Consider the following 24,591-nt stretch of genomic DNA (forward strand, 5'->3'; position numbering starts at 1 on the left):
AACAAAGGAATATTCAACTAAGTTGAGATGTAATATTTGATGAAGATTTGGCCTACAAGAGATCTAAAGATGAATCTAATTTAGAAGAAACTCTAGAAGAACAAAATCCTGATAATGAGAGAGAGTCTATAAATGAGGAAGATAAACAAATTGAACCTATGGACAGTACTCACACCTCTGAAGAAAGGAAAAGACCTTTATGGGCTAGAAATCTAATTGAAGAAAATAATTCCATTCCTTCAGAGTTCATTAGGGAGAGGAAACGTCCTAATATATACTCAAGTTACATTGCACTAATTAGTGAAATTTCAACATCTGAACCATCTGATGTAAAAGAAGCCATAAACCATCAACACTGGAAAGATGCAATGACAAAATAATATAACTCTATACTCAAGAATGATGTTTGGGATATTGTTTCCAGACCGAAAAATAAATTAGTTGTTTCTTCCAAATGGCTATTCAAAATAAAACATGCTTCAGATGGAAGTATTGATACATACAAAGCTAGATTTGTTGCTAGAGGATTCTCCCAAAAGGAAGGAATAGACTATGATGAAACTTTTTCTCCAGTAGCTAGATATACCTTAGTTAGAACTGTTTTAGCCATTGCTACAGCCAAGGGATGGAAAAATCATCAAATGGATGTAAAAATTGCATTTTTGAATGTTGTTATAGAAAAGGAAGTTTGTCTTGAACAACCTGAAGGATTTGAAGTGTACAATAAAAAAACTCATGTATGCAAGTTGAAAAAGGCTTTATATGGATTGAAACAAGCTCCCTAAGCTTGGTATGAATGGATAGATTAGCATCTAACCAAACTTGACTTCTCTAAAAACATTGCAGATCTAAATTTATATGACAAAGTAATATAGAGGGATATCTTAATTATGGTTTTATATGTTGATGATCTCTTGATTACAGGAGAAGATCATTTAATTGAAAAATGTAAACAAGCTCTCATATCTGAATTTGAAATGAAAGATCTAGGAATACTACACTACTTCTTAGGACTAGAAGTATGGCAGCATTATGAAGGGATCTTTCTAAATCAAGGCAAGTACACTCTGGATCTACTTACAAAATTTGGCATGTTGGATAGCAAGACAATGAAAACTCCTATGGAAAAAAATCTCCTGAAACTAAAACAAGAAACTAAATATTTTGATAGTGTTGATCCTACTCTATATTGACAGATAATTGGTTCTTTACTGTATTTGGTGAATACAAGACCTGACATTTGTTATGCTATAAATGTTCTCAGTCAGTTTATGTGCAAACCTAAACAAATCCATTTGGTGGCAGCAAGGCACATTCTCAGATATCTTAGTAGTACTATCGGATATTGTCTCAAATACTCTTAAAATGAGTTAAATTTGAAAGGATATACAGATTCTAATTGGGCAAGAAATTCAGAGAATCGCAAGAGCACTTGAGGATGTTGTTTCACATTAGGCTTAGTTATGATATCTTTGTTTAGTCGGAAGCAGTCTTCAGTAGCACAGAGTTCTATAGAAGCCGAATACATAGCCGCATCTATGGGAGCAAGAGAAGCTGTATGGTTGAGGAAACTTCTATTTGGATTATTTGGGAAGCCACTTCCACCTACTACTATTTATTGTGACAACCAAAGCTACATCAAGCTATCTCTTAATCTTGTGTTTCATAACAGGTCCAAACACATTGAGATACCTTACCACTATGTTCGAGACATGGTTGAGAAGAATGTAATCAAGCTGGAATATATTAGTACAGAGGATCAAATTGTAGACATTCTTACCAAACCACTTGATAAGACAAAGGTGGAACTTTTTTGTAAATAACTTGGTATGATTGTAAAATCTGAGGACATGTCTCAGAGAAATTGATTATTGTACATTATATATATATATATATACCTGTGTTAAATTCTTAAGAAGTGATGACTTCAAAAGGATTTTCACTTGTATCAGGAGAATTTTTTGTAATGTGACATCCTTACAATAACTTGTAGCATGATTCATTTTTGTGAAAGTGTTTAATGTAAGGGATTTATCTTGTAAATCAAACAACTAGGCAGTTGATATCATTAATTTGATTATCTACAAGTTGTTTGTATAGATATATTTCTGGTACTTGGTGCATATCATGCCCTAATATTTTGATAGGCCATTACCACATTGAGCATTTGGTGATCATCATTAAGTTGATGTTTTTGATAGGCCATTGCTTTTGAGAGATTGGTGAATATCATGAAAGTGATATTCTTGTAGATCAAACTCTCACGTGTTACAATGTTTATATTTGACATTGGATAAAAGAAGTCTTCTGATCAAAAACTTCTTATACCTATACACCCTACTAATCTAAGAGGAGTGTTGATGTATAAATTAGTTGAAGAGTTATTTATAACTCTTATAATTAGACTTATGTTATATTATATATGAGATATTTAATAAACATATATATATATATATATATATATATATATATATATATATATATATATATATATATATATATATATATATATTCTAAATATGAATTATGACATAAGTCCTGATTTCATATCTATTCATATTAATATTATATATAAAACTGACTATTACTATGGTGTGTCAGTTTATATTAAACTCGATATAATATCGAGTGCTTGTATTACGCTTGCGTAGTTTTTTATGTGTCAGGTGCAAGTCTTATACTAATGAGTTTAGTTAAAGCCATGACTTAATAATAGTCATGTCTAATAGACATGACTCATAAATGAGTCACGGCTATTAGTCGTGACTTATTTCATCTGCTCACATATATAATATGCGGTCTTCTTTGCTTTAATATATGCAGTGAACACATAACATTAACAAGTTTTCCAGTATATATATTGTGAATTGCAGATAAGAATATCATTGGATCTTCTCACCTCCATCTTAGTTAAATTAATCATATTCAGAATCTAATTATATCTTTGCCTTGAGAAAAATAAGATTTTAGTCTGATACAACATCACCTATGATACGATATTTTACATGCATCCTACACTTTCTCATCCAGCTGATGATGGATTTCGCAAAGTGATCTGAAACCATGATTCTAAAAAACACACACAATAAAATTCAAAATGAACTTGCATTACAAATGGATTATGGAAATATGATATTGTTAATTTTACATGCATGTCTACCAAGACAAATATATGTTTAAGTTGCGATTGTCCTTATAGACATGCGTGCAATTTTACCAATATCATATTTCCACAATCCATTTGTAGTGCAAGTTCATTTTAGATTTGATTGTGTGTTTTTTAGCATCATGGTTTTAGATCACTCTGCGTAATCCATCATTAGCCGAATGAGAGAGAGTAGGATGCATGTAAAATGTCGTATCATAGGCATGACATGTGAACTTTTTTATAGAATGCTGCGAAAACATCGACAATAACTAATATGAAGAATATATAATTAGTTATACAATTGAGAAAAATCATGTACCAGTGAGTTGGTCAAAATTTCAAGCAAAAAAATTTTCACCAATGGGTTGGTCGAATTTGGTCAAAATTTGGTCAAAAATTGGGTCGAAAATTCAACCAATAAAGGTCAAAAATTGAACCCAAATGTACTAATGCAAGTATGCTCACCAAGTTGACTCTTTGAGTTTGATCATCGAGTCACCCCACCAAAGTGCCTTAGCAAGGTTAGTCTTTAGGTCTTCTCATCGAGCTTGCTCAACACGTTAGCTCGCCATGTAAACTCACCAAGTCAACTTGCTAAGCTGACAATTGAAGTACGCTCACCAAGTTGACTATTCAAGTGCACTCGCCAAGTTGACTCAGAGTTTGTTCATCAAGTCACCCCACCAAAGCACCTCATTAAGGTCCATACTTAAATCTTCTCACCAAGTTAGCTCACCAAGTCACCTCACCCACATGTCCCACCAAGTCCCCAAGTTTTCTCACTAAGCTGACAATTCAAGTGTGCTCACCAAGTCAACTCTTTAAGTTTGCTCACCAAGCCCATCCCCTAGGTCAACTCTCCAGGTGAGCTTGCGAAGTCACTCCCACCTAGTCACCTTAATGAGTTGACTCTTTCAGTCAGCTCACCAAGTCTATTGTTCAAGTACGCACGCCAGGTCTAATCACCAAGCTAGCCCACCAAGTCATGTCACCAAGTCGACTATTCGAGTACACTCACAAAGTTGACTCTTTAAGTTCACTCATCAAGTCACCCCACCAAAGTGCCTCATCAAGGTCAGTCTTTAAGTCAGCTCGCCAAGTCACTGCACCAAGTCAACTCAACATCTCGCCTCACCTAGTGGACTTGCTAAGTTGGCTCACCAACTTGTCCCACCAAGTCGACTATTCAAGTATGCTTGCCAAGTTGACTCTTTGAGTTCGATCATCAAGTCACCCCACCAAAGTGCCTCATCAAGGTCAGTCTTGAGGTTCGCTCATCGAGCTTGCTCACTAAGTTAGCTCATCATGTCGTGTCTCTAAGTGGATTCGCTAAGTCGGCTTGCCAACTTGCCCCACCAAGTTGCCACTTTAAGCCAACTCACCATGTTTAATTTTGAAAATAATTTCTAGTTACCAAAAATTGACATATTATGTCAATGATTAAATGGAAAATAGAGTAAGAAGGTATAGAAAATACCTTTTGTCCTCATATTGCTTTTATACTATGTAGACCAAAAAATTTAGTAGTCAATGTGCTTTCATAAGTATGAACATGATTATAGTAATTTGGCAGCATACGAAGAAGTACTTGTAAAATGGTCACACTGGTAAATAATGAAGAAAAGAAAAATAATAAGATGCTAAAACCCTATGGAACATTAAGGAAAATTGAGAAATCCCACAATATAAAATTTGTGTACCTTACAACTAGCATTAGTTGGCTACCACACCTAAATTTATAGCTTAAAGGACTCATTTAGTTACAGCTAGCATCTTACGATACAAAGATGCATAAATTTCCAAGGATGCTGACAAATTGCCAAATAAACTAAGAACAATAACTCCCACTTTCTTTGACTAATTGCAAAAATTGCATAGATGAGACTAAATTAGTATGCATGGTGTTTAAAATGTAAGTCTCTTGTACACCCAAAACCAAGTGTGGCAAATTCAAAATTTTGTGAATCCAATATGTCTAGGGACAAACACACAAAATCAACAGTATATTTCAATACAGTCTTCTTCAATAACAAGAAATTGACTAAAAATAAATACACATTTTAAAATCATATTGTTTTCATCATTCAAATATTACACATATACATTTTTCATTCTCTTGTTAATCTGACTCTAAATTTCTTGTTAGCAAAATCAATAAACATTACAAGGCATATCCATATAAATGTAAAATATTGAGCAAGTCGCTAGTCATATGCATGAATATGCAAATAAATATGCGATCTTGATTCCCAATTGCAGATTGAGCATTAAGTCATAATTTTTGTGCCCTTTATAGATAATTTCACCCGGTCTCTTACTTTCATTTGGCTGCCATTTATGCCCTCTTTTCACAGCCTTGGAAGGCACATTTATTCTAGATACCTCATTAATCAAAACTCCTTGAACATATTCTCTCTTGACAGTAGATTGCACAGGAAAAATTTTGGGGTCACAATTTCTAACACCCTCGTCATTATCATAGAATTCCTCACTACTTGAGCTTCTTATCCCATCAAAGGAAAAGGATCTTACTATTCTAGATTCAAGGGATTTTGAGGATGTTGTTTCAAAGCTAGGGGCATAAGAAGTATTCAAATAAACCTCAAAATTAGACATAGAAGAGCTTCTCTCCTTCCAACAAGATTGGTCATCAACGGAGAGATCGTCATTATGATCCATATTGGCAAGTGAGGATTCCAAAAGGTGGCATAGCCTAGTCTGATTTCCACATGCAGGATAAAATGTACCTTTCCCATCTTTGAGCCCCTTACTCCAGGTCCCCATATAACAACTCCCATCTTCCCATCTGTAGACTCCATGGCCATGCTTCAACCCATCAAGCCATTGCCCATCATATTTATCCCCATTAGTCTGACTCATAATCCTCATTCGATCATGGGTTTCCACCATATCTTCTAACTTATCATAAAAGGCAAGAAGGTTAAGCCTGCTAAGGTTGGCATGAAAATCTAGCTTCTCTTTTTCTTCCTTGAAAATCACTTCTTTGAAGGAATCATAGTATACAATCTTCATCCTCACACATCTATTTCTATAATCTCTTAGTCTTGCCATGTGTCCTGCTTCCTCCAATTTCACCATTTCTGCCTTTAGCTTATTGATGTTCTCTATGAGCTTTTCCTCCACCTCCCCTAATTCTTTCAAGCAAAGACTGGCTTGGTAAGAAATAAAAAGAATAATTCTCAATACATATTAATTTAACAAACAAATTGTGCATCACAAAGCTTTTCATAGTTAAACTCAGTTTCATATGTACCAATTTAATATGGACTGATGTTTTCTACTTATGTATAAATATATTCCAACTATAAGACAATTATTAGGATTTAATTATATAATTTTTGAATCCAATCTATTGATTCATTTACATGAAAAAATGATCGGCTGTATATAAAACTCTATGACTTTTTAGTTGAATTTATGAACTCATTTCTCATGAGTAGCTGTATACAAGAATCTCTCTCATGAGAATGATGGTAGTAGATGGATGCAATAAAAAGACAAATAAAGAGGAAGGCAATAAATGGACAAGTTATTATGGATCAGTTAAGTGGGTTCTTATCACTGATTACTTATGAAAAATAGACCAACAAATTTAACTAAAAAACTACACAATTAAATTCTAGTTCTAGAAGTATCATAATTTAACTTGTTGTGAAAAAATATCAAAACTTTACATACTAAACAAATAAAAGTAGTTTTCATTTTAGAAATTATAAAAAATAAATTAAAATATAGATCAAAGTCTAAATGCTAAATCTACCATTCACTCTTGTAGGTTACATCATGGATCCAATGATAGGCTTCCAAACCTAATTGCTAAGTAATCTGTAGTTCTCTTCAGCTAGCTGAATTAACAATTTAACACTAAATTCTATTCTTCTAGACTCAATTATGCTCTTCTATCAAATCAAGCAAGTGAAAACTAAATTCTATTTAGGAAATTGCATTATAAGTACAATGAAGGATAAAAAAGTTCTTAAAAAACCAAGCAAGATGACAAATTAGAGGGCATTTTGAAACTGGGCTCCATCTTTTCTTTTTTGTCTTGCAAATAATTAAAAAGTAAGATGAATAATGTCAAGAAGCTTAATTTAATTCCAAGCCCAAGAGCATCAAGCTAGACTTCCATGGCAGAAGAAGGTGCACCTTGTGATAAGGGAAGCATACAAAGCCCTTCCAAGTTAACACTGCTTGTGTCAGCATGGAAGACTGCATCATACCCAGTGTGATTTGAAATATTAGCTTGATCTTGGGTAGTAAATAGGGAATTCAATAAGAATGGTTGCAAACACAGAATTCAAGAAATGAATTTCATTGATATGTGTAACATTTTAACTGATGATAAAAAAAACTCTATAAAATTACTAGGAGTAAAGGAACTTCCTCGATAGGAAGCTCTGCTCCAAGATCCCCTTGAGCTACCATAACCTAAAGAAGAGGAAGGAAGAGACAATTGTTAGAATCCTAAACAACATACAAATACCATAAAAAAACAATACATGCATAACTTGAATGAGTGTGGCTAAAAATGAAGGTGGCTATAACCATTCGCATGCAAGTAGTGTGTAAATGCTTGTCATAAATAGACTAAATGAAAATACACATTCAATAATGTCTAAGGGACCACTAGCATATAAATATAAAAAAAACCTCCAATGAAGTACTTTCATAAAATTGTAAGCTTATACAACTATATATTGTAGGTAGTACCAGATAGAAGAAAAGGGAATAGAAACACAGGGACAAGGATCCAAGAAATTTTTTATTCTGGAGAATCAAATGGAGCACTAGCATTCAAGATGGATGCTTCTGTAGGATAGAGACTAGGAAAAAGACACACAATTTATATTCACCACTATAGGTCACTTGCACAATATTTGGGTGCTCCAACCTTGTATGGCCATCAGAAATGGACACTTGCATTAAAGAATGGTGCCCTTCCCTCTGCAAATCACAAAACTAGACACATGTACTAACAAATGGAGATCCTACAGACCGAGAACACAAACTATTTTTTAGAAACACTACTCCATGATAATTCTACACTTTGCCACTAGTGTCTAGACAAATAGTGGAGCCCTGAATACTAAGAGATGCATGATCATTCATAGTTTAATCAAATTGACATATAAACTGCTATATGGACTCTGAACATCTGGAAAGCTAAATATTTACTTGAATAGGGACAAAAGACAAGGGTGTTGTTGTTTGGGAGACTGTCTTGGTCAGTCCTCTAGGTGGTATCTTTCAACCTCAACTGAGCCGATTGAATATTTGGGTGTGTGAGATATGCTAGAGACTAGCCAAATACTGTTAAGTGGTATTTACGAGAGAGAAGACAACAAATCTTGGACACCAAGTTCAAAAGAAGGTAAAAATTAACAAAACAATAAGATCATTGTTTCTTACCTATTGAAATCTAACTTGTAAGACAATGTTTCTTAGCTTTTAAAACCTAGCTTGTATCCTATGTATTCAAAATATGGCATCTCATACCCAAACAAAAGGTGACAAGATGGAATCAGACCTAGAATGAACCTAAAGCTAACCCTAAATTCTTCTCAAGGAAGCACTGACAAAAATTATGGCAAATAGAAGATCTTTTCCCATGCATGGTATGACAACTGCACAAAAATACACATAGCCCTTCCATGCCACAACATCTCTATCAGGAATTGGAAAAGTTCATTTCCTCTCGCAAAAAAATGTTTCTTGAAAGTTCACAACTTCTAAGACCTTTGTTGTGAAGCTAAATGATGGAGACAACAAAGATAACAAAGGCATAATTTATGAGATTGAACTAATGTAAAATTTATGAATTACGACAATAAAATCTGAAGAGAATGTCATGTTTAAATACATACACTAAAATTTCATAAGCATAAGATACCAAAAAGTCTTGCATGGGAATGTACCTAGTACAATCAATTATGAGAAGTTGTGATGACATTAAAATGCCCATTAGAAGCAAATAGTCTCAGAATGAGGAAGATGTCAAGATTTTCACAGTTGAGAGTTATGCCATTTTAACCAACTTATGTTGCATTTAGAAATATCTCCAAAGGCTATATGGCCTCACAAATTTTACTCACACAGGAAAAAAATTACATTAATTTATTTCATGTGAAAATTATAGCATAAAGAATATATCTATCCCTTCTTTCAAAGTGTCAATTTAGATATTACTATCCACATTTAAGTTTTTCTCTCTCATTTATTGACAGAACCATCTTGAGCTCTATGAGGAAACTACAATCTGAAAACTCAATAGCTAGGAATCAATCAGGCAGCTAAATGATGGTCTCATTCTAGTTAACTTCACTGAATGATAGACAATCAAAAAAATTGATTTAAAAACATCTTTACTGAAGCTCATAGTCCTTGCCAACAATTTAAATAAGATTATAACATATTCACAAGTAAAAGCTTTTATATTTTGTATTTTACATCAAAGCTGTACAGAAACCATCAAAAACCAACAATCGAAAAGCACCAACATCCAAACAAATACATGCATGACTAAATAATAAACAAAGTAGCATGTGCATTTAACTTTCTATATAATGCTTGACAAGCATAACTTCACATAATTTACTAACCCCATTCAAAGCAATATCACCAATCATAAAGTAACAACTTATCCAACTAAAACCTTTGATCTAGGGAGACTGTACTTACCCGATCTAATGCAAAAAGAATTGAATGAAGATTTGGTATTGAATTAGCACTTTTAATCGTCACAGTCACATGGATATCCGCACCACAACCTTCACATAATTACAAATACAAATGCATTGATATTTTATCATATTTTAAATTTTGATTTAAAATATAAATTAAGGGAACATGCTATATCAAGCCCAATACTATCTGCAAAGGATTATATTACATCAAAAAGTTAAAAAATTTCTTCAAAGATTTACTTTTAATGTAATCTTTCAACTCATGCACCACCTTAGCATCTTTAACTAAGGAAACAACATAATAGTCTATACCATTCTCAACTCCAAATTTAATATCATCCCAATCTTTATCTGTGAAAAAAAAATACAAGAAATAGATTTTATCAAATACCAAATTAAGGTATCTCAGATGTTGTGTTGGTCAAAACAACTCATCATATATACAGTTAACAACAAAATACAAATATTACACATATTTCATGATTGATAAACATATCATTCAATTATATTCTAGGTAACTTCAATCAATCCATATTAGGTACAAAAAAGGGAAATCACAATGGAATCAAAGTCCCTAAGAAAGAAGCAGATTGAGATGTACATGTCAATAAGCAACAAAATCTAATTTTCTATGCATGCCTAAGAGTTGATAAAATGGTCTTAACCTATAATGGAAGGCAGGGTAGCACTTTTTCCACGCACATTTAAGTGTCATCGTGATTTAAGCTCTTCTCCATTGATTACTTCACAAATTATAGAATCTGATGTTTTCGACTTCGCTTGCAGTGACATCATTACCCCTAGAGAAATTCAAATAATGATAAGAAATAGAAAGCTATGAAAATGTTGCAAATAAAATTAGTAACTTTGTTCCTTTCAGCTAATAAATTAATTTTCAACCCAACACAAGAGAACGTACGATCAAAAAGTAGTGTGTCTCCTTTCTCCACATCATTTACAAAATCATCATAATTCACACTTACATAGTCTTCAGAGCCCACTCCTCTTTTAATTGTGAAAGTAAACTCTCGACTCTTTCTGAGCATGGTAGGCTATGGTAGATCTCCACTTCTGACTTCAGGGCCCTACAATAAAATGATCTTTTAATTTATTGTTTGAGCAAATGAATAACTCAAAAGACATATCAAAAAGGGGTTATCTAATAAATTGCACCTAAAACACAAAAAATGACTATTAGTAATATAGATGTATTTTAATTTAGGATGAAAAAAAAGTGAAATAGATTTCAAATCTACATCTTTTCTGATTAGCTACCACTGTTGCAATATGAAAATAACCCACATTATGATGTTTTCAAACAGTTAGTTCTAGCCACAACCTATATATAATAAAGGAGTTTCAACACCTATGCAACTCTAGATGAAAGCAAATCTTGTATGATCTTAAAGATTTCATGCATATTGATAATAATAAACTTAGATATCATTTATAAAATAAACTCTTAGACATTAGCGGTAGAAAATGCTTCCTATTTAAATTAGCTGCCAACAAAATAAGCAGCTCACATTGTAGATTAAAGACCAAAAATAGTTATAGCAAATGCATAGAAACAGATTTGAGCCTAGATCAAGATAGCTCAAGTCCATATGAGATGTTTTAATGATTGAGTTTCTATATATAGTTATTTTATTTTAGGGCACCAAAATGGGTTTTATCCCCTCACACAAGTAAATGATCTATTAAAATATCCTAGATTTGTAATTATAAAGCTTTGCTTTGAACAAAATACCACAATCAAATTGTGAACTAGAGAATAGTGGAAGGCCACAGGAAATTACTTCCCACAAATACTATGATAAGAAAAGATAATGCTCACACACTACTTGAGATCTGAAATAGAACAAGCTTCAGCAATACATTGCAATATACATATATATATATATGTATATACATATATATATATGTATATATATATATATGTATATACATATATATATGTATATATATATGTATATACATATATATATATATACATACATATATATATATATATGTATATACATATATATATATATATATATGTATATACATATATATATATATACATATATATATATCTATATATATATATATATATATATATATATATATATATATATATATATATGGATCTTTTGGCACTATTACTAAAATTGTTTACCTTCGAGGTAAGAACATAAGTTTGTTTCAATACATAAATCTTCAAAAGGAATTTCATAATAGAAAAAGAAAAAAGTAATAAGAAATAAATTAAATTGCAATGCACTAGGAATAGTATAACACATAATGAATACTAAACCTCAATTGAACAAAAGACTATACAGTGGCTTCAATAAAACTGATGCTACACCTAAACCATCACTTGTAGTAAGCTACTTGAAGATATGTAGTACAAACCATCCCAGAGAACAACCTATAATTTTTAAAAACTTTCGCTTGTACTAGGTGAAGTTTTACTTTTTGCCTTGGCAAAGTCAACTAGGTCTTCAAACAACTTATCTTTAGGTTTAACTTGTTTGCTGGAAGTTAAAGCTTGTTGTGGATATGCATCATTGTAAGTTCCATCATGAATGGAGATGAAAGCCAATCTACCTGACTAGATTCTTATAATGAATATATGAGAGCACTTCAATTTCATTTTTGAATTCTACTACACCGTGCACTTGTAGAGATCCTTTCTTGTTCCTCTTTGTGGCCACCACTTAGCCCACATTATTGAGTGTCCTATAGAAGAAAGTCTTATAGCAAGCAATTTACCCAAGATTCTTGGAGTTGTTCCACTATAAGATATGATGAAATCATGAACTAATTGCCTATTATTTAAGAAAATGAGAAACACTATAAGACACTTTGTAGTGCTGCAATAATAGCCAAATCACCAAAGTAGGCATGCTTTTTGGATCATATTCTCTCTCAGATATAGATGTAACATGCATTTTGGTTGTAAGTGATTTCTAGGAGCTTGGGGTTCACTATCAATTCCTACACCTTTCACTAAAATTTTTGAACAAGTCAAAAGTTGTTCCACTATAATGATTAATAATAAACTTTATCATTGTTCAAGTTAGAAGTTTATCATTAGCAAAAATGGTAATAATTTTGTTCATGGTCTCAAGGAAAACAAAGACTGGTTGACAATAGCAAGAAACAACACATATGACTTAGAAATAGTCTATCACAATGAAAGACATATTTTGCCCATCATAACACTAGCAGTGCTCTACTGTCTCATTTTTGGTAATAGAGACACCCCCCAAACATGAAGGATTCACCCCCAAAACATCTTCAAACATGAAATGATCCATTGTCTATTAGACTAGTGTCTAATCCAAGCTAAACCTCCATCAGCAATTACCATCCAACACTGCACTTACACCAAGTTTTACCACTCTCCTACATTTGGTTAATATAGTACAAATAAATTATCACAACCTCATTGTCTCCCACCAATAACAATGACTATAGGTGGTAGGAGAGAATCTACATTGGAAACTTCAAAATAAGTATAGTTGACAGTGCCTAAACAGTTACTGGTTTGAATGCATAGTCTATTATTCCTTAGTCAACCCGCAATGAAAGTTAAAAGAATGCATGGAAAAGATAACAAAAATAATAAAATGTTCTCACATTAAATATTAGTCAAAATGCATTTGATACATCATAGGAACTCACTATTCCATGGGACAGAGATTGAATTGCAGAGAATAGGATTATTTTATTGATTAAATTTTTTTCACAATGCCTTGTCTCACCACCCCAAATCTACTTCTCCCCCAAAAACTCAAAAAATCCCTTCTAAATAACCGAACAATAGTAAACAACCACTACTGTCTAACTATTTGACTATTACTAGTTAGTTATAAACTAAAATTTGTTGTCTAAGTGGACACAAAGTGTTAACTTTGACAACTTACAATCATATATGCCTTTAATATATTTCACTAACCTTTTCAAAGGTTTTATAACTTCACTAACCCTTCCAAAGACACCTAAAACCCTTACAAGCTTTTCTTTGCATTTTTTCTACATTTAATACTTTTCTTATAGGTGGACATGTCTATCACAAACATCCAACATGTCTATCCTTAGACTTCATGGAAAAAACCCTACAAACAACACAAATAAAATAAGGAGATGAACCATCCAAACATCTCTAATAGCTTGTGGATATCCCAAAGATGCATAAGTGCATGACTTGTGAAAACCAAAAAGATAAGACTAACTTGTATAACAAGCAAATAATCAAAATGATTTTATGTTTGTGTTATGTTTGACAATGATAATGATATTTGGATTCAAGTATGAGGAAATTTGTATCAATCAATTCATTAAATATCATTTGAATACAAAGAAGATTTTAAGAGATTCAAGAGCATAATTATAAGCCAAATTTGTGGAAGACCTAAATCAGACCTAAGTGAACAAACATGTGAAGGCTTATTTTGAATATGATGAGCAGATCTAAGGCAGAATTTTTATGAAGGTATATTCCAAGTTTAGAGCATTTATTGAAAAACACTATTTCAAATCTTGGTGGATTATTCATAAGTACAAGGCAGATTTTTTGAAGACCTCAAAGGAGATCTAAGGCAAATCTACCTACATTATAAACACTTTGCATTTCAAAGGCCAGTTCCTTTTGCATTGCAGGATTTGAGGTTGGTGTTTCTTGGTAATTGAGTCTACACATTTGTTTGAAGTTATATACATATATACATATATGTTAGTGTGTGTACATACACACACAATTCACCTACAAGGATTTCCATGCTAAATAGTATATGCATCCTGTCTTCTACTATGTGAATGCTTTCTACATTGCTTTCAATATAAATAATAAAATATGCAAGTTTCTATGCCAAACTAACTCCAATGTGGACAAATATCTAATAATTGGGATTTAAACTAAGAAATAACTATATGTTCAAGGAACCAAAAGATGATTGCAATGAGACTATTACAAGTGAAAAAACTTCAGTCTCGTTAAAGAGAATTGGGATGTGTGTTTGAAGACTTAACCAATTTTAGCTTCACTTGGTTTCAAGAATACTATAATATTCTCTACTTAACAAGGCCAACCACATGATGGTGGAAGCTCATCTAGCCTCACCCCCCTCCCCCTAACACCAATCTAAAGTACCCATTATCATTTAATTACATACTTCATTCATTCATTCATCCATTTATGAACTATAACATTCAATCAATACAATCACATAACATTCATTAATATGATATAAAATTCATTAAGACACAATACTAATCCAAAATTCATCAACACATAACAATATTCATTAACACAAACTAAAAATCACTATTAATACGCATCATTCATACAAAATTACTTAAAAAAAAGTTCTTTCATTATCCAACAAGGTTTATCAAAGAAGATTTTTAAAACATCATTTCTTTTTTTTGTCTTTCTGAGCTCTCTTAAGAAAAGTACTCATAGGAGCATCCATATCTGCTTCATTCTCCTCCTCTTCTGGCATGTGTAATGTCAAATTACAATGGCTCCTTCTGTTTGGAGGAGCAGGAGGTTGCTGCACTAAAGGGGGCTCTATTGCAAGAACCAGTGAATGCGATAAATTGGCATACTCTTTTTCTTTTTCTAATTGTTACAAGTTTGTAATTAAGTATGTGTACAACATAAATTGCATTTTTCTTACCTGATAATGCCACATCATCTACATTAACATTTTTCTCTGCCACTACGTCAACATGTTGAACACTTGGAACATGGTCCACTGCTTCAGCATGATGTTCAACATGCTCTGAAATATTAAAAAAAAGGATACATGTCAAATTCCAATTGAAGATGTTAAATTGTATTCATAATTGCATAATTAATTTCCAATATAAAATTAATATCTCCACCACTATAATGCACATCATGACCTTCATCAGGAGCAGGTTATGTGGTAGGATATGAAGGCTGCAGTAAAATGTTATGCATATTGTTATGTAGTCAATTTACGTTTAAAACTAATACCAAAAAAGAATCTTCTCAACTATTTAATTTCATTTACTTTTCATCTAACCAATTTACCTATGAGATATCATTTGGTACACTAGATTCTAGGGCAAGGCTTACAGATTCTTCACTTAGGCATGCAACCACAACTTTATAGTCTTCCTTCAAGGCAATTTTTCTATCTTCATCTGTGACCTCCACATTCAAATTTGTGCCCTGTGTTTTTTGCTTGATAACGTCAGTTTTCCATGTATGGTTCCATTAAACAAAACTATTTACAACATTATATTAAAAAATAAATACAAAATTCATTGTTCTACTTACAAGTCGAGACTGTAGATTCATATAGCCACCAGAGCCAAGTTTGTGTTGGCCAACCTTTTCTATTCTCGCTTTTGTAGCCACGGATGTGTCCAGCAATCTATGAACAATTTCAAACATCTTAGATTATATATTTACAAATATCAATAACTAGTACATGATTACAATGTACTTAATACTATAATGGCATACCTCTTTTTGCCCTGTGCTGCTTCATTATCTCTATCTTCACATAGCCTTTTCTCCTTTGCATCTTCTATTATTTCATTCCACTCCATCAATGGAATTATAGGAGGATGGTCATACTTTGGGTTATCCTTAAGATCCCTTCTATATTGATGCCTCATAGTCTTTATATGCTTTGCTACTCTTTTTAGAAGTAGGCCAGTGTCAAAAATGTTTTTCCCAAATTTCTCCTCAATGGATGCAATCAACTGATTTTTTTAATTCCATAGCTTGTAAATTCCACCTTTTTAAAAACAAATAGATTGTTAGAATAATAACTTTAATATATTACACTAAATAGAAGAAAACAAAAATTATGTAGCAATGATATGAAACTATGTACCTTTTACATATGTTGGGTCCAAATAGTCTCAATGTCATATGAAAAAGATGTTCAAAGAAAGCATTATTACCTACAAAAACATAAAGGATTTATCAGTCCAAAATGAGTAACGTAAAAGTAAACTAAATTTACACTTTAAATAAAACTAATTTTAAAGCACCTGGAAGCTTTCATTCTCTTAATGGAAACATAGTTTTCATATTTAGTAACAATGTCCGTCCATACGAACCAGTACTAATCACACGAACTGCTCCAGGTAATGGATTAGCTTCAGTAGTACAGCTCTCTGTTGCTCTATCAACTAAAACATCATACAATTAAATGACAATTTTAGTACTGCTCTCTGTTGGTCTACCTCCTTGCCTATGCCCATGTCTCTCTATATGTGGCTATATATATATATATATATATATGTATGTATGTATGTATGTATGTATGTATGTATGTATGTATGTATGTATGTATGTATGTATGTATGTATGTATGTATGTATGTATGTATGTGTGGTGTGTGTATGCATGTGTTTGTGTGTATGCAAGCTTCTGTGGACATCATTTAAGCACTAATATGCTACTTCGTTGTTCATCAACTTGTAGAAAGACATTACAAAATATAGCAAAACATGGTTTGACTAGTTCTATAGGGCATAAACGATGATGTTTGCATGGTTCTTGTTGCCAACAATGCAGTAGACAATACTGGACCACCAACTGAAGGAGGAGTCTGCACTTCATCATGAGCTGAAGAATAGAATATTGTTAGCAAAGACATTTACAATTGATAAATATCAAATGGGATACTAGCGAGAAATATCCACAAAAGAAAAGGATAAGTGTTATAATGTTGATCAAAATAAATAAAGTGTTACTTACACAAAGGTACTGCACAACAATCCTAACCGTGTTCACCATGTGACCTCACAACTGGCACATATGTCTATACAAGAACACATAAAATTAGAGATCATGATCCATAAGATACTATAAAAGATTAATATCTATTGAACTTCTATTACTGCTTACTTTCAAAGTTTGGATTGTGCGATCCAATTCTATTCTCAGTGCCTCTTTCTCCTCACTTTTATCACCCTTGATGATAATTTTAACAAGCTCATCAATGTATCTTTGCATAATTTGTTGGGTGATGAATACAGGGTTAGTACTAAGGCCAATGTCATGTAGATATGATGCCCATATTTCAAATTGCATTTGATCAGCAATCATTGTAGCTTTTTCCTATCATTTGTGACATCAAATATTTGTATACTTTCATCAAAATAACTCCAAAGCCATAAAGAAAAGAACATAATAATAGGACATTTATTTCTATATTAACATTAAAATTTGCAATAATTAATGTTTACCTCTATTGAAGGTGTCTGAGATGGTGCATCCATATCACCCTATGAAGAAAATTAGTAAGTCTTAGAAGTCAGCAGCGAAATTAAAGTAATAGACTTACCAAAAAAAATATTAATAATAAAGTAGATTGTATATGTAAATCATTTGTCTTAAGTTAAAAATTTAGCGTAACTAATGTTTATATCTAAAAAAATATTTGACATGTTCTACTTAATGTTTATATGTGCACATATGGTTTGGAAAGAAATATTTGGTCATACAAGACCCTATCATAGTTGACATTGATCGTATCTGAAGATTTCATTGATCATCTTGATCTTCATCCATGTCATAATCATCATCATCGTCATCATCATCATCAAACTTGTCACTTTAATCATCATCGTCACCACCACCATCTTCATCACCATCATCATTCTCTTGATCACTATCATCATCATGACCATCATCGCCATGATCATTACCATCTTCATCACCATGATCATGATCATCATCAGCATCATCATCATCATTATTGCCATTATCGTTAGCATGACCAAAATCATCACCATCTTCTTCTTCTTTGTCACTGGGTAACTGTCGTTCCTAATAATCATTTACTTCCTCTTGTGCTTCTTCAATATCTTCTTCTTCGATCACATTATACTTTATTGGCCTTCCTCTTGTATCATGTCTAACAAAAAATGACCAACTTGGTTTTTCTGGAACACCAAAGTAAAACACTTGCTCGCATTGACTTGGAAGAACATAGGGCTCATCTCCGACTGGCTCAAATGACCTTGTATTAATCATAGTAAATCCACTGTCATGTTCAATAATAGTCCTATTAGGATCATTTCGATTCAGCCGTAACCTAAACCATTTGATGAAAAATAGAACTATTTTGAATGAATCAAAGTCACACTCAAGTATATCATTGAAAATGCCATTGTATCAATTTCTAGATTGTTGAGGATGTATGTCAGTTCTAGATGAAATATTGGTTACCGCAAAGACAACACTTATCCCAGAATGACACATTTTCTTCGTTTCATCTAACTTTTTTGTGCAAAATTTATAGCCATGGTAGTACATAGCTTTGTGGTGTTTGACTTGAAATTATTCAAACATGTCAAGAATCTTCTCATTGATCTATGAGTTGATATTAAACTTATGTCTCATGATTAGTAATCTTATGCATACCTTTGTATCTCTTAAGCCATATATTAGATCAAGTACTATTGGCATAACATTGGGATCTCCATTACGATTAGCTTCTTTAACCAACGATGCAACACCATCCCATGTTAATGAGTGACCATTTTCTTGAGACTATTCAATCCACACTATCATCCAATCAAGATTGTTTGCAATGTACAAGTGTAGTGCATCCCACTTATGACCAACTATAAAGAAGGCAATTACACCAGTTAGAAACAACTTATATATATTGATGATGGATAAGAATTGTTAAATTACAAAAAAAAAAAATTATAATTACCTCTCACCCTCCTCAATCTACCTTTCCCCATCAGGTACTCCCCTTTGAATTTGTCATTACAGTTCGGATCCCAAATGCGATCTACATGGATACCTGCTACAAACTTTGGAAGATATTCTTTCATATACACCATGGTCTGGTATATCATATATCCCTCTATCATAGAACCCTCAGGACGTGCTCTTTGTCAAACCAAGCCTTTCATAAATTTTGAGTGCCTGTCAACCATCCACATTGATCTAGCTTGTACAGGTCCACACAATTCAATCTCCTCAACTTGATGTATGAGGTAGTGCTCTTGAGCATTGAAAAATCTTGGAGGTAAACATTTTTGCATTTAACACATAAGTTGTGGAATTTTTCTCTTCCAATATTTTATATCTTTTTCTATCAATTTCTTTAGATGATAACCACTTAAAAGAGATTCAACATGCAAAAACACATAGAGGAAATTTCAAATAAAAAGCTACAAATCTAAGAAAAAACACTCTTCTAACCTCATGTATTTTCCAAGATCATATATAACTTGTTTAATACTATTGTCAAACTGTTGTGGAAGGGATAGAGGTAGGATGAACTGCAATCATTAAAAAATGATCATTTCAATATATTATTAAATAATGCAATTGTATCACCTATTTTAGTAAAGTAAAATGAACACTAATCTATAAAAAGCATTCTCAATACTAAAAACAAGTAAACACTTAAGATAGGACCAAAGAAGACAAAATTGAGGAAAGTAGACCAAAGATGGTAAACTCCTTAAGTGCTTCTCATGATGACGAAGCTATGTCCCTGATGGATAGTGGTTGTATGCTCACGATGTGCTCAAGCTCCAAGTGGATGAGTGATAATCAAATATGGGTGTGGATGAATGATTCAACAATAAAGGTATGGAGGGGTTTCAACATTATAATAATAGTTTCGTAGTTTTTAGGCTCTTAAAATAGCATTATAAGTTTTCTTCAAAAGTGGATGATTTTAGTGAAGGAAGAGGCTTCTATTTATAGGTCAAGGGGTAGAGGGATGGATAGTCAAGATGCAAGGATGGCAAGATTGTGAAGGAGGGTCAAGATGCACTCAAAGGAGAGCACATGGATTGTGCTTGTTTTAAGCCAATTAGGAGGTGACACATGTCACAAGGTGATTGGATGTGAGAGGATAGGATAAGGGTTGATCAAAGGAGTAATGAGAGAGGTTGAGCTATAAAGAGGGATGGTTGAGCCATAAATAGAGATGGTTGGGTCAAATAGAGATGGTTGGGTAATAAATAGAGATGGTTGGAAGGAGGATGAGATTGTTGACTTTGGCTTGGGTTATAAATAGAGATGGTTGGGAGGAGGATGCGATTGTTGACTTTGGCTTGGGTTAGCAAGTCTTAACCCTTGCTTAAGTTGTGCACATGATTAGAAGAGGGATTAGGATTAACTTAGGAGTTCGCTAACCTTGTTTAGGGAATGTGACAAGGTTAGAGGGAGGATTAGGATTAGAAGATCGACATCTTCTATAAGAGTCTAGGCTTTAGATGAGGATAAATAAGGTTTTTACGAAATAAATAAAGTTTTATTTATTTCAAGGTTTTGAGTTGAGGAGATATTTATTAAAATATTTTTCATAAACATAAGAATCAATATTTAATCTTAATTAAATATCTTGAGTTGGGATTAGGGTTAGGAAATGATGGGATTAGCCTTTAATCGAAATTAAAGAAGGATTAGAAGATTCTAGAAGAGGTTAGTGGTCTTAAGGAAATTGGCCAAGTTTTGGGCAAAAAATAAATAAATTATTTATTTTGGGATTTTTGGTCAATTTATTAATTAAATAATTAATAAATAAGGAAATAATATTTAAATAAGATTTAAACATTTTTCGGAGGGATTCCTTAATTAAATATTTTTAATTAAGATAAAGGGATTTAATGGCATAAAAATAAATAAATAAATTAATAAATGATGATGTCATCAAAGAATTTTTTAGAAAATAAAAATACTTTATTTTATAAAGGATTTTTAGGTGTCTACATTTTGCCCCTCTTTGAGATAGTGTTGGAATAATACTATTTCAAGGAAGTTTGAAGATAGACGACATGAAAGAAACTTTGAAAGTAACATGATTGCCCCAGTTTTGAATAGCAGAGGAGAGAGTGGACTGTGTGATGCCCCATCAAGAAGATAGTGGGGAGAGAAGGTGAGGCCTGGAAGCTTCTTGAAAGGTACAAGAATCTAGGGTGAGAGAAGGAATGAGGGTAGCTAAGAGAGGTGATTCAAGGAAGCTATGGGAGAATGATAGAAAGGAAAACCTTGACGCAAGGATAACCAATGGGTAAGAACACTGGCTTTAGGGAGAGGGGAGAGGGTGATTGATTTTTTAAATTGAACCCAAGGAAGTAAGTTGGAAGATGGGAGATTTGGGGAGATTTATGATTCAAGTATTTATGATTGGTGATGACTAAGATTTGGATTGATGCATGAACTATGATTATGATTGATGAAGGAGCTAAGATTATGATTGATGAAGGAGCTAAGATTATGTTTGATGAAGGAACTATGATTATGATTGATGAAGGAGCTAAGATTATGATTGATGAAGGAGATATGATTATGATATGGATAAAACTATTAGATCATGATTGTAAGACTGATTGGATGGGATGCTTGGATAGGATGGGATGTTTTGATAAGAGGGGAGTGTGAAGTAATCTAGTGAAGCTTGAGAATGTGGGTGTTCCAAAGGGGAGCACCACCATGTAGTTGAGCACTTATTTTGATATAGGAATATTGGGAAGATGCCAAGGTTACTAAGAACATCAAGGCCTTTTTACCAATATTGCATAGGACTGACGTGAAACAAACACGCAAGGATTGCCTCAGCATCACACATGAATCCCGAAAGAATCAGAGTGGAAATGATACTGGGTAACACACAAGAAAATAATATTTCCCAAGTGCACCATGTAACCACAAGTGATCACATGTTTGGACTATGCAAGGGTCACATTCGACTGACTCACAAGCATAAAAAAAAATGAAAAAGACCTGGTCAAAACCTTGCTCTTGAATTGCCCCATTGGCAGCATAGCATGATATAAAAGATCATGGCGACTGTGAGGAGGGAACAAACCAAATCACTTGGAAGAGATACTTTAAGAACCAAACTTGAAATCTCAAAAAGAAAATAAATCGAAGGAAAATGTAAATCCATGAAAAAAGTAACCGTTTGCCAAAGTGATTGGTAGGATTGGATACTGATGGGCCAAGTGATGGACCAAGATTAGATGAAAGGAAGGATGCATCCTACAAGGATCTGACAGTAATATCGAGGAATAGGATGAGCTAGGAAATTAGAACTATTTAGGACAACATTTTGATGACACGATCTCGTATGACGATTCGCTAAAGCACCTAACCAAAAGAACTACAAGTTATGATCAAGCAAGAAGTGACATGAAGAGAGGAGAGATATACAATGATACCAAGTGAAGGACTGACATGAAAGGATGGTACAATGGACAGACCAAAGTAGTTACAAGGGATTACCGTACAAAAGCTTAGCATGATAGGATAGTGGTGGGAAAGATGAAGATGAGAAGGTTAGCAGAATAAAATCTAGGGATGAGGAGATAGTGCGATGAAAAGCATGGGATGAGAAGCTAGTGGAAAGAGATAGGATATAGCATACTGTTACTATAGGGGAGGTGAGGTGTGGAAAGGATGGATGTAGTTTCCAACTTCACTATTATGAAATGGATAGCATGTAATGGAAGAAATGGAGAATGTTTTTGGTTATATAAAAGGTGAGTGAATTTTATGAAAGCTGAACAACAAGAAATGTTAGCTAAAGCATAAGAAAAGTGTGAGTGAAGAATTAAGCTGTGAGTGAAATACCAATGGCTGATTCGCATAAGAAGAGGCAAAAAATGACAAAGGTGATAGAAGGAGGAATGGGGGGATGGAGTGAAGAGGAAAATGAAAGCCAAGCATAAAGGAAATGGTTGCGGGGGTAGAAGTGGAGCGTAAAGTGGAGCCAAAAAGAAGGAAGAGAAACCTTGCCATGTCAAAGTGTGTAGCATTGTGATCGGGGAGTGGTGGAGGCTAAAATTAATCCAGCTCAAAATTAGCCAAAAGAGGAAGAAGAAGATCTAACCTTGCTACAACTATTAGCAGAAGGTGCGGTGCAACAAATAGAGGTGAGGGAAAAAGAGAAGGAGAAAAACTTACGAAGTGTGGGAGTGTTGTTAGAGGGAGCAAGTGTAGGAGATCAACCATCTATAGAAGAGACTCTTCCAAAAGAAGAAAAAGGATTCGTGATGTGACCAATAACAGTCGTATGGAAGAAGGGAAAAAGTAGTTTAAGGGATAGGATGCAGAGCTCTAGAGAACAAAAGGGTGACCTAGTGTTGTCTGCATTTTGGCCATTTCAAGCATTGCAATTTGATGCTGTAGTACAAGAAGCTCATGATGTAGTGGTGGTGATGGAGAAAGCATTGGTAGTGGAAAAAGAATAGGCTGAATAGGCAGAGATAGATACAAATTTCTTTCAAGGCCTAATTGAAAGAGTGCAAGAGGCTGGTGCATGGATGGAAGCTAAGCACCTAGGAATGATTTTAATGATGGAGCAAACAAGAGTGGAGACTATGGAGGCGACTTTGGTAGCTAAGAGAGCAGCAATGGAGAGATGTGAAAATGAATTAGTGCTCCTGGTCGCAAGTAGAAGCATTTAGGGAGTCAACAGTGCAGAAAAATAGTTTAGCACAAAGGTCACAAGAGTAGTTGAATGCAAGTAATGCACGCATTACGTGGTACTAGAATCAATTGAATACAATAAAACATGAGAGTGAGTCAATGAAAATGCTAGCAAATAGATATGAAGGAGAATGCGATATTGCGCAGAGGACAACAACTATTCCAGGAGCAAAAAGACTACGAGAAAAAATGAAAGATGTCATCGAGCAATTAGTGAGGGTTGTGTGAGAGGCAACATACTACATGGGATTATATCACCAAGTGGTCGCTTTGGAGAAATGGAGAGGAGTTCT

This window comes from Cupressus sempervirens, chromosome 9 (genome assembly GCF_028749045.1).
Source record: "Cupressus sempervirens isolate cs-2001-9-10 chromosome 9, ASM2874904v1, whole genome shotgun sequence".
Classification (NCBI taxonomy): domain Eukaryota; kingdom Viridiplantae; phylum Streptophyta; class Pinopsida; order Cupressales; family Cupressaceae; genus Cupressus; species Cupressus sempervirens.